The following is a 12,991-nucleotide window of genomic DNA, read 5'->3' on the forward strand; positions in this document are numbered from 1 at the left end:
GTTTTGGGCTGATTTATCTTCACCGTTCACTTTTTGATTGCCTATACAAGCAGGTATAGTCTGTGGTTTTGGGCTATAGGGGGCCTTAATTTCAAATGCTTTTGTGAGCTGTTTTTTTTCTTTTACAACAAAGGGTTCGCAGCCGGGACAGGTTTCGAAAATAAAAAAATGCAGGTGAGTTTTTGCCGCTTCCGCTCCAGATTTGTGTGTGGGTAGGAGGCCACTATATCTTGTATTGTAAACCACAGCCGAAGCCTAAGAACCTTTAACCGGGCGTACATAGCATTTCTCAGAAACAAGCAAACAATATAGTGAACATCACCTTTACACTACCATCCTCCGGAAATTGCTTGAGAATATTTTTTCCATGCTATATTCAAAATGTTGCAGAAAACCCCGAAGAGACTTCAAAAGTCTCAAAAGGGCATAGTCTGAAATGTTTAGCTTTCCATCCATATTCAGCTGCCAACAATGTATGAAATACTTAATTTGACACCAGAAAATAAAATAAATGAGGATTAGGAATATTTGATAATTGTTAAAACGAGGGAGTAACCGATCTAATTCAATTTTCAAAATTATGCATTCGACTAAACAGATATTGTTGAATATCCTGTCCATGTTACACAATTCTTAACTCCGGACATTATATTTTGCCATTGTAAAGTACATCATGGCACAAACATGTTGCCGGAAACATTTTTTTCTGGCAAATATAGTTACAGTAGTTTGTAATTGCGTTATCGGAGTTATTTGCTATGATACACTGCTGTCTGTGAGTTACTATTTTCGAAACGCTGCATCTAATCTTAAGTTTAAGAAGGAGTTCATAAACATCCCATTAAATTGCATCTCAGGTACTGTATGTCACCGCTAAATACCTTAGGTATAAGTCTGACATTAGGATTCCACAGTTAATTTATAAATCCTTAAACCACATTTTAAAATGTATTAATCCTTAAAAATTAAAAATGTTTTGTCACTATACTGTACATCTGTACCTAAAATCAAACTATGGGATTAAAGACTTTAAATACTTGGATTTTTTGGGATTTTCCTTTTCATTAGTCCCACGTGTTAATTTATGAATAATTGCAATTCCCTTGTTGATGTTGTTATCCGAGATGTCTGTTGTATTTTGAATTGTTTCTTCTATTATATATCGTCTCTCATTAAAGCGAAATAAAAACGGTCTCAGTTGATTTTAGGCTTTGAAAAGTTTAAAAAAACTTTTCAAAAAGACATCTGTAATACACGGTGCTGTTATGGTGCAATTTAACAGTCCTGTAGTGCTGGCATTGGATCAGTGGATCATTTTTTCCCTTCAAGTTCCTTTGCTTTATATATAAAACTACCCATTGTAAAACAAAGAAAACAAAAACAGGGAATGGTTTTCTGTGCTGCCACATCATTTGCATACTGTACTGTACTTACATCTTTAATACCAGTATATACTAAGATAAACCAAGTGCCCCAGTGGCAAATTCAGAGCTTCTTTTTCTCTGCCATCAGATTCCTTACTCCTGATATTTTCATATTGAGTCAAACCGTGATCTTCACCAGGAATAAGCAGTTAGAAAAAGGATGGATGGATTTTGAGTCACATAGGGGTACACTGGAGGCCACGAGCCGTTCACAAAAACTCATCAGATGGGTAGATACGAGGCCGGGAAAGCACGCACACAGTATCTACAGTGGAGACAAAGGAAAATATTGTAATTCCATACAGTGTTGGACTCCTGGCAGAAAAACATGACACAGAGTATTGTCAAACGACTGAGTCGTTTAGCCACACACGAATCAAGCTTAAACAATTCGTAATGAGAAATTCTTGTTTCTTTCACTGTTGTATTTGGCACAGACCTTTTCCTCATAACCTATATTTATTGTCGTTATTGTGAACATTAATGCTAATTCACAGAATATTTTTTTTATCGCGTTTAGAAAAACACAGCTAGATATTATTTATTTTTTTCTCGGTATAGAATTTGAAATATATCCCTACACGAATCTTTTTTTTTTCCTGAGATCAAAATGACTAGCGTTGGATGTCGGAATCAGGCAATGTTAAAGTGAGGATGAACAGCAATAATTCAAAATAACGTATTTAATGAATTGAGGACCTGGGACTTTTAAAAATTCTCTGTATACAATATTAATCTCTTTCACATCTATCTGTGTATGTCTTCCTCAAGTGTGATTTACTGTGGTCTGCTTTACACCAAATGTGCTCTTATGTTTGTCGAGCGCTTTTTCTTTGTAATCTGTAGCTGGGGAAGAAAAGTGATTTATAAAAGAGCGCACGGATGAGTATGGAATGAATTGTTGGAACTACGATAACTAAATTGTCCTTCAAGTAAAAAAAAACAACATAACCTGTAGTTCTATAATGCCATTACATTATACGAATATAAGGAAACACAAGAAATCTTGCAAATGTGCTGGGGGGAGTTACTATATAATAGTTTTATTGAGCGATTGTATATTCTCTTCTTTCGCTTGTTATGGTTGGCTCTTATTGGGTTGTTCCGATTCTCGCTGTTTATGGTGATTTAAAGCCGGAGGCTCTCCGAGAAGAGACGACCCGTGTTTGGGATTGTTGCTGGCCGGCATTTCTTTTTAACTGCGAACTTTGGAAGAATTGGATGGTTGTTGAATAAGGACGGGAAACATGTCGTATTGAACCTAATTTTCTTCCTAAATGGGAATATATTTAAAATGTTATTATATGCTGTCATATTTTGAAAGAAATATAATTCAAAATTCTGAGGTATACTGAGTGTAAAACAGAGTGTAGCAGTTTTAATTTTATATAATGCAATATTTCAATTATTGCAACACGTTTTCCGTAATATATAAACTTATAGTTAATATATTTTAGAATATTGGAATAATATACCGTTAAATAGTTTAGAAGATATAATTGAATACCTTGGAATATATATTTAAAGTATCTAAATTATTATTGCTGTCATGTATTGCAATATATTTAGCAAAGTAAACTAAATGTTAATATATTTTAAAATACTGTGTAGAATTTACTGCAATATATTTTAAAATATGTACATCTGTGTCAATTTTGTATATTGCAGTACCATGTACATATATTATGAAACATCACAAATTATAAAGGTTCTCACTGGCATGAAAACAATATGCTTCTAACCTGTACAGTATAATACAGTACTTTGTTTGCAATTTGTGATTAAAAGTTGGTCATGTTAAACATTTTATTCCAAAACTGGTTCATAAGAATATTATGACTGATATCTGTCTTGTATTTAGATAAATAAATTGTATCTATATAATTCTGTAACAGCAGAGTTATAACATCACAAGCAATTGAAAATATATACAGAAGCATACAGTAAATAATATTTTAGTGAACTTTAGAGTACATTTGAACATACAGTAGACCTACACTCTTACATTGACAAAATTATATAAATTACTGGTGAAAAACTAAAATGGATACTACAAAAGAATGTAAACTTTTTCACCTGTCCAAAATCTGCTTCCTTAACACTGGGTGCTCTTATATTTTTTTCAGTCGGTTTTTAGTTAAGATTTTAGCCTTACAAACTTATGGTTGCTTTATAAAAAAGGATTAACTTATGCCTAGCAATGCATGTCTTACTTACAGTATTGAGATATCAACACAGAGTCAGTATTGGTTGGCTTAAACAAACAACTTTTAGATAATTCCTCTGGTATTCAGTTAGTGCAGTTGAATTTCTTCCACCTGAAGGAACCTAAGCCTATTAGGAGTTAATGGTTTGAACCTCAAGAACTGTTTTATATGTGGAGGTGTAACTCATGTTTCCTACGCGTGATTTAGCAACATGAAAGGGAACAGGGGTTTTATTTGATTAGGGTCTTCGTTAATTGCCTACTGTCATTTCCTAACTCTCTTACCGTAATTACACCTTATACGGTAAAAAACTGATACTGACCAATCATAAATGTATGTTTTTGAAAGAAAATTTTTCTCATCCTCAAGAATAACAGCTTGTTGCTGTTCTTAGAAAAATGAGGGAGAGACATGATTAACCTGTTAACCTTGTCTGTCCTCCTTTCTTTATTATAATAAAGAAATCTCCAGCTTGATTTACCAGAGTGGTGTGGTGTACTGAGAAAATGAACAAGTAAAGGTTTATTCCATGCAGAAAAGAGAAGAAAAGAAACACAATGTTTTGTCTGTAAAGCCTTCTTTGAGTGTGAGAAAGGAAAGTCAACAGCTGATACACCATGGGAGAACAAGAGCCAGGAGTGGAGAGGAGGCGGGAGCAGAGGGGAAGGCAGAGTGTGCGCTCTGGTGGTGCGAAGTCGAGAGAGGTGAAGACAGGTATGAAGTCTAAAACTGCAAATGAATAGAGAAGATTAGAAGGAAACAAATCTGTCATTGAGAGAACAGAGAAGGTGTGATCCTACTTTCAGGATAATTTTGGTTTTGGATGTCTTTCTGCAAGAAGAGTTGAGAAACCCATCTTTGAGAACGCAGATGGAGAGATCAGTGTGATCATGGCCATTAGAGGTGAAATGAGAAACTATGGGCTTAGAGAAATGTTTGATCCTCACAGCCCTGACGTTCTCTGAAGTGGTCTCCCAGTCTCCTTCCTGTTTCCCCAATGTGTCACTTTTGTATATTGTAGTACTATATACTGTAGCTGGGCATTTGCTGCAAGAGATGCAGTAAATAAGGTTGCTGGAGGTACAAGATGTCATCTGAGTGATCCAGAATTGTCCTGAGGGGCCTTGAATAAGCGTGGTATTGGATATATATATATACTGTATCTATAGAAAGTCTACACCCCCTTGGACTTTTTCACATTTTAATGTGTTACAGCATGGAACCATGATGTATTTAATGTCTGGATTTTTTTTACTTTGACATTATAGAGTACTTTGTGTTGATGAGTGGCAATAAGTCTCAGTTAAATAGATTATGGTTCCATGCTGTAACACAATCAAATGTGAAAAAGTCCAAGGGGATGTAGCCTTTATATAGGCACTGCATTTGGAGGTGATGCAGCAAGTTTTGTTGTAGGGGAAAATGTCTGGTGTGGATGATTGCTGAGGGCGGTCAAGGGAGCTGTGTAAAGAAGGTTACGCAGATTAGGTGGTCAGCGATATGAGATGATGGGGCGGACAGAAAAAAGGGTACTGGTGGAGGGATCATCCTGTAAGATGGGGAAGTTGTCGTTAATGGTCCTGGGACAGAAAGGGTGTTAGGGTGGTAGGAAAGCACCTAAGGAATGCAGTTGTGATGCCGGGAGCTCCTGATTAAGTTGTTGATCCGAGAGCTGTTTTTGGCTCGGGTGAGGTCCAGAGATCTCACATGATGAGCCCTTGCATGAACTCTCAGCATAGTGGATCAAAAACATCACAGGGGGAGATGTGTACATACTCCATTGTCAATGCCACATCTCGCCACACTATACATACTATTGCTCCCTTGTGATCGGGAACAGTATCAATATGGGCAATGGATCAACAATAGTTGTATCAGGTAAGATCACAAAACTAAAGGAAAAATGTTGCTACTCAATGCAAATCCCCAATCATTTTGATTACTTGGCAGTTCAAAACTGTATCCCATCATCCAAAACTTGAAATAGTGTAGTTTATGCATTCACTGTGTAGAGTAGTCCTAGTTAAGTGCAGTATATGACTTACTTTGCACTTTGCAGATTTGCGTAGATTTTAACAGTTAATAGAATATTACAATTCTAAGAATAATTATTTCACTCTGTACTATATTTTGGAAGGTTCACAACATGGTGACCCATTCATTATCTTATAAGACTGTAGTTGCATTTTAATCAATGGAAAGATTGCTATAGTTGTAACCAGATCGCATCAAGACACATGAGATAAGGTTATTGGCGTTTCCCCTGGTGGGTCAGTTGGCTTCTGTGAAAACTAGTCCTGGTGTGAATTTGTGCATGTGTATGTCTGCTCCTGTTGATTGCACCTGTTGATTGCCAGGCAAAGCTCCAGTTCCCCCCAACCATGTATCAGATAAAGTGATTAGAAAATAGATGGATGAAAAGCTATCTAAATGTTTAAATTACAACTCAGATGTGTTAATTAATTCATTATTTTGTAATAATATGTAATAATATAATATTTCATTATAAGGTACAGGATGTCAGTTTTTTGGAAAAACGTACAGTATTTTGGAAAAGGTGGAATTAATAATTTTTATACAATTCATAATTTTTATAAAATCTCATCCTTGCATTATCAACTAACTAGGCAGCACTTTACTTTTCAAAATATTCTATGCATATTAATAAGTAGTAAAACTGAAATATGTAATATTTTCTAATAAACTATTCAACATTCTACAAAGCTGAAAGTGTCTTTCAAGTTAGAGATCAGGGTTGTTTAAAATTAACAATGATGTTCTCCTCCAGTCCTTTTATACAGTACATACTGTAGATTTGACCAACTTTGACAAACTGACAATGTGTATATCATTCAAATAAACAAGTAATAGGTTTATTCCATGTTTTCTTTCTTATTTTTTTCAGCATTAAATAAACCTATTACTTGTTCCTTTGCAGCCTATGCTGACGCAGCTACCTACTTGAACTACTGAGAAAATGGTCTAACATACCTTATGGTATCTTTGAAACCTTGTTGTTTGTTGTAATTGAGTTTTCAATTCAGAAGTGTAACAATTATAAATGTACTTCCTACTACCCAAAGCTAGAACACTCAGTATATCCTCCAATTTAAATGGATTATGTGACAACCTTATTATTGTATATAACAAGAGCACCTGAAGAAGGCTCCACAGCCAAACGTAGTGTTTCGTTTCTTCTCTTTTCAGCATGGTATAAACCTTCACTTGTTCCTTTGCAGCTTGCGCATACTGATGCAGCTACAGTACTTTCTTGAACTACTTGTATATGACAAACCACAAATAGAATTTGGAAAATCAAAGCAAAACAAAAAACCCAGTGGTTGGATTAAATCCAGATACTCTGAATCACATCACTTCATCAAGCTAATTGATTTTTCCATTTATAGTCTTCCCAATATCTCCTCATTTAGTGCCAGGAAAATTATTATTTTTTGGCATCCAATAGACCACCCCAGAAAAATATGTTAGGTAAAGGCTAAATGGACATGAGAACATGACTGGCTGATGACAATCAGTAATAAAAAACAACTGAATGGCTGATTACAACCTCCTCACCCAGCTGATGGGTGTAGCGGGTACCACCTTCCTATCGACCATCCAGACAGCGATTAGATATATTGAATGGCTTCCAAATCAGGTGGCCACTACTTTGGAATCCTTTGGGATAGCAAGAACTATATTATATAATTTCCAGCTATTGTTATTAAGTATTTCTTGAGTATTTTAAGTCACCCATAATAGCATTCAACTTTGTTTGGTCCAAACGTTCCTTCTCTCTTTGTTGCCATGCAGCCATCAGTTAAACTGGAGTTAATTAAGACATCAACTGGAATCCACCCAAGCAGCAGGGTCCTGGAACACGAGCTGCTTGACATTTGTGACTCTCTGCTGTTCTAACTCAATCTTTCATCAGTTTTGTAATTTCTGAAAACTATACCCATACCCAAACTATACCACAATTGTACCCATTACACAACCAAAACATTTGACACAGGAAATACTTCATAACAATTTTGTGATGCCCTGACGAGCTCCGTGGAAGGAGCTCATCAGGGCCAGCTCAAACAAGATCAAGCTGGGACTATCCACCTCATTAGGGGAAACTCACAGACTATTTAAGTCCCGAGGAAGCATTCCTCAGAGTTCAGTCATTGAGCTACTAAAAGGAGGGTGTAGTGACTGCCCACCAGGTTTTGGCCCTCCAGGACTCCTCCCAGGTTCTTCCAGAACCCTTTCCTCCTATTCAGATTTCCTCGATCACCTCCTTAATTACCCAATTAACCATTAAACTCTACCACTGAACCTACTCTGATCATTATTAACTACCACGCCCTATTTTCCACTCACAGGCACATCACATACCGGAGTTCTGCAGTTGAAGGCCCCAGGTCCATGGCCACCTCAGTTCCCAGCCCTAAGATTCAGAGCTCCAGTCCACAGACCTTTCCAGGTCCCTGGTCCCCAGCCCCTGGATTTCAGTCCTTGGATGCCAGTCTCCTGTCCTCTTTTTCTGAAATTCAAGATCCAGAACCTGATTATCAGGCTCTAGACCCTGATCGCCAGGCTCCAAACCCTGGCCACTGGACTCCAGGTTTCAGTCCCCTGGCCCCAATCTCTGATTCCTTATATCTGGACCCCAGTTCCCAGGTTTTGTTTGCCTAATTCTGATTTCCGGGTTCCGATCCCCAGATTTCGGTCTCCAAATCCCAACCTCCAGATCACAGTCTCCCATTCCCAACACCTAGGTTCCAGGCTCCCCGACTCTAGGCCCCAGGCTCCAGGCTATGCAGGTTCCCTAGAAGGCCCAGTCAAGGGCCCGGTCCAGTGCCCGGAGGTCGTCCCTTTGGATTGTTCCCCAGGACGCTCCCAGGGAACTCAGGACTCCTCCAAGGTTCTTCGCAGGTTCTATCAGGACACTCCCAGAACTCCATCACCTTCTTAATTACCCAATAAACCATTAAAATCTACTGCTGAACCTACTCCAGTCATTAGTAAATGTCGCGCTCTATTTCCCAATCACGGGCACAGCATAACAAATTCATAACCCAAATACATAACTATTACTTTTCTATCACATAACCTTGTAAAACTTCTTCTTTCATTAGTCTACTTTTTATTCGAGGTACAATATTTTCCTGTAAAGCTTTTCAATTATTTTACCTTGGTCTGGCTCAAAGAATTCACACGACCAATCATCAGTGACTCTACAGTAACATCTTTGTCACTCTGCCCTGTACTCTCAATGTCTACCAGTCAGGTTACTTACTCTGGTCCCATAGACAAATTCTAGACTTTCTCCAGACTTCTTCCAACTGATTTATTTAGAATTTTTAAGTCTCATCTATAACTTTTGTCTTTTCGTCAAACAAGTGTATGCTTCGTTGAACTTTTTCTGGTGACTACTTACAGATTCTAATGAATTAATCCTCAAATAATAAATGAATCTTTAATAAATATCAATTTCTTTTAATAAAGGTTTCTTCAATCAAACAACAAACTGAAAGTTAAATACCACACTGAAATTAAATTAACAAATATAAGTAGGGCTGGGTGGTGGTAGTCAAGCACTACTGTTACATCACCAAAATTAAAATCAATCCATGTTTGTCATTTACAGTAAATTGACATTACTGTTTAGATTTGTTAATTTGCCACTACGTACATTATGTAACTATTGTTAACACATTTAGTTTTGAAAAATTGTGAACTTTACTGTTGTAGAAAAGGGAATTCTCAGAGTTAAGTTCACTGTGAAAAACACAGTGAGTTTATTCATACAGGAATGATATGGCCACAGAGTAGCAGTGTGATTCAAAGGTATGAGTCGAAGAACTGTGGTTAATATGCAAGAGTAAACACAAAAGATGAAAGGAATTCCCAATAAGTCGCAACACCACTCTTCCCTGATTGACATATTGCTCCGGTACAACACAAAACTGCATCATTTTTTAACTGAAGACTACAGCTACAACTTCGAACCTGTATTTTACATTGTGAAAAGTATCTGACAAATGTATTTTTATTACAAGTTTCCTTATTCACTATTTTTTAGCATTTGGGATTGCTCAAATAAACCAATTTGTCCAATATAAATAATTATATTTCTTCCTGTTGGGTAATTATAATTTTTTTACATTTTCATTAAAGTTATTTTGGTAATTTGAGTATTCAAGACACTTTCATTTCACCCAGGTGGACCAAAGTTTGTGACTATACAGGTTATTATTTACACCATTTGTGTCACAAATTTGTGTCAAAATGAAAATATTATTATGTTTTTTACTGTAACTGTACAACTTTTTATGTTGCTTTGTTATTCATTTGTTTTCAAACACTAATGATGATTCAGTGCCTATAGAATGTGCACATTGGAGATCTTGTACACTAGATTACATTCTCAGTTTAAAAAAGCAATTGCCAAGCTGGCATAGGTTCTTCTATACAGAAGGTAAAATTTAAGATAAGAGGCAGATGTAAAGACTAATTGTTCGTAAGTGAAAAGAATGTCCATATGGGCTAAGTAAACAGAAAACAGACATCAATAGTGTTTGCAACATCTTGAGAACATCCAATTGCTAACATTCTAATCTCATACTATTTGTACTTTTTTATTTGTTATAGTGCGCTGGACTGATCAATTATGCTCACATATGAATGATTGTATGGATCAAATGGTTAGTTAATATTTTAAATATTAAATACATATGAACCTAATCTAAATTAATCACAAATTGGTCATTAATGTTAGTTCCTTGCGTTATTTTAACACAGGTAGATTTTGGTTTTGGCTAAGCCACATTCTGATACTCAGCTAACTGTAGTGTCAAATACATGTGAATAACAGCTTGCTGTTTTTCGAGAGGCTGATTTCAGAAACACAGATGAGGTTAGGTATTGTGTATTTTTATTTAAAACAATATATTGTGGCGCCCTCGCCTTGCGTTGCATCCGAAGAGCGCCCGGCTGAGGTGCGCGGCGAAGGGCGGGATGGCGGACGGCTCCGCACCATTGTGGAGCTCCGCAGTTTCCTGGGATTGGTGTCTTACTACTGGAGGTTCATATGGGACTTTGCCAGCCTCGCCGCCCCGCTACTCCACCTCATGGAGAAGGTGCGCCAATTCGTGTGGGACACGGAGTGTGAGGCAGCCTAACGGGGGCTGTGGAAGGCGCTACTGGGGGCTCCCGTCCTGGCCTTTCTGAACCCGTTGCTGCTGTATGTGCTAGTTACCGACCCTAGTAACGTGGGGGTGGAGGCAGCGCTAGCACATGAGGGTACTGGGAACGGGTTGTCGCATATTTCAGTAGGGCATTGAGCAGGGAGGAGAAAAATTATTGCATCACCAGGAGGGAGTTGCTGGCTGTGATCGTCGCAGCCCGCCACTTCAGGTCCTACCTGTTCGGGATCCATTTCAAACTACAGACGGACCATGCTTCCCTCACCTGGCTGCTCAATTTCAAGGAGCCGGAGGGCCAAATGGCAGGATGGATTGAGGTCCTGCAGTAGTACAACTTCACGGTAGTGCACCATGCGGGGTCTCACAACCGAAACAGACTCTCTCTTGTGGAGTCCCTGTGGGGCAGCAGACTGCCACTACTGTGCCCTGCTGGAGCAGCATGAAGAGGCCGCCTGCATCTGGGCAAAAGAGAATGCCACAGCCACGTCCCTGAGCAGACTGTTTGGTGTGGGCCTGGCAGACCTGGTGCAGCAGCAGGGGGTGGACCCTGACATTGGGCCGGTGCTCCACTGGAAGGCGGCGGGGACCCGCCCCACATGGGAGGAACTCACCCCTCACACCAAGTCTGTTAAGGCACTTGGCCCTCTGTGGGAGGCCTTAGAGGTGAGGGATGGGGTGCTGCGCCAGGGGTGGCAGGTACCCTCCAGCGGTAAGGTCAGGTGGCATCTGGTGTTGCCGCAGTCGCTCCACGGGGCAGTTATCTGGGCGGTGCATGGCCAGCCAGGTGTGGGGCACTTCGGCTCTGCGTAAACCCTGCAGCGACTCCAAGGCCATTTCTATTGGGGTCTCTGCCACCGAGACGTGGAGTGTTTCTGTCGGACATGTGCGGCCTGTGTGGCCGAGAAGTGTATGCCTCCTGTAGCACAAGGAGGGGGCTCCCATGGAGTGATATGGTATGGACATACTGGGCCCGTTTCAGCGTACCGAGGCATGCAACCGTCCTGGTGGCGATAGACTATTTGAAGTGGCCCAAGGCTTACGCCCTCCCGGATCAGAGTGTGATCACCGTGGCTGAGGGCCTATTGGAGGGAATGTTCACCGGGCTGAGGCTGCTGGAAGAGTTCCATAGCGATCAGGGGCATAACTTCGAGTCACAGGTGTTCCCGGGGGTGTGCCAGCGCTTGGGAATTAAGAAAACGCGGACCACCCCGCTGCATCCCGAGAGACGGGTTGGTAGAGTGTTTTAATTGAACGCTCTCCACTCAACTGGCCACCCTGGTCTTGCGGCACCAGTGGGACTGGGACAGCCACTTACCCCTCGCCCTGTGAGTTTACCGGACCACTGTGCAGGAGACCACCGGGTGCACCCCAGCCTCGTTCATGCTGCATACCCCGGTGGATCTCCCATTTGGTTCGTTGCCTGAAGGAAAGCTGGCACAGCCAGCCGAGCCAGATTATGAGTGGGACATGCAGCAGTGGATGCTGCGAGTACACAGCTTCACTTGAAGCTGCCTGACTCAGGCAGGGGTACGGCAGAAGCAGTACTATGATCTGCACTGCAGGGGGACCCCCTTCAGACCAGGGGACCTTGTCTGGGTCTACAACCCACTGTGCCACAAGGGCCTCAGCCTGAAGCTGGTGCTAGCGTGTGAGGGACCTGGGAAGGTCCTGGAGGTCATTGGGGAAATCTGCTACCAGTGTCCAGCTCGGGAAGCGGGGGAGGGTGGTGACCCTAGTGTGTTATAGCCTGGTTACGCTGTCTTTGTCTCCCACTGTCTTTGCTGCTATGCCAGCAATAAAGAGCAGCTTCTATTCTGAAAAGAGCCTGAATTCCTGTCTGCATCCCCGCCGATCCCATCTCGCTACAATATATATGTGTTATGTGAACTTGGTCTGATCAGCATACGACACTATTGATAAAGAATTCCATAATTTCCTCAAACTCATATCTCATTTTCAGGACTAAAAATCAGACATTTGTAATTCCATACATTTCTAGACTTTCCAGACCTGCGCAAACACCCTGCCAATGGTGTAAGGGATGTCTGACAGCTCAGATATTCAAGGAATAGACCCTATTCAGATTCCAAATGTTAAACAAAATCAAATGAGGATACTTGCTTACACTTATATAGTGCTTGTCTGGACACTCAAAGCGCTTTAC

At 40.1% G+C, this 12,991-nt stretch overlaps 2 long non-coding RNA genes across 3 annotated transcripts in view; one reads left to right on the forward strand and one right to left on the reverse strand.

Annotated features, from left to right (window-relative positions):
* The window catches only part of LOC148639731 (uncharacterized), a 39,213-nt gene extending 35,421 nt beyond the window's left edge, over window positions 1-3,792 (reverse strand). The window contains exons 1-2 of one of the 2 annotated variants that reach the window (XR_015930684.1): window positions 3,501-3,792; window positions 1,435-1,689 (exon numbers count right to left, since the gene is read on the reverse strand). This is a non-coding gene — a long non-coding RNA (uncharacterized LOC148639731). The remainder of the gene's footprint in view (window positions 1-1,434; window positions 1,690-3,500) is intronic. The other variant, XR_015930683.1, reaches the window with a different exon arrangement.
* LOC148639734 (uncharacterized) lies at window positions 66-12,648 on the forward strand. Its single transcript, XR_015930689.1, has 2 exons — window positions 66-174; window positions 8,002-12,648. It is a non-coding gene; the product is annotated as an uncharacterized LOC148639734 (long non-coding RNA).
* Window positions 12,649-12,991: the final 343 nt, after the last annotated feature.

This window comes from Lepisosteus platostomus, chromosome 26 (assembly GCF_059453375.1).
Source record: "Lepisosteus platostomus isolate fLepPlt1 chromosome 26, fLepPlt1.hap1, whole genome shotgun sequence".
Taxonomy (NCBI): domain Eukaryota; kingdom Metazoa; phylum Chordata; class Actinopteri; order Semionotiformes; family Lepisosteidae; genus Lepisosteus; species Lepisosteus platostomus.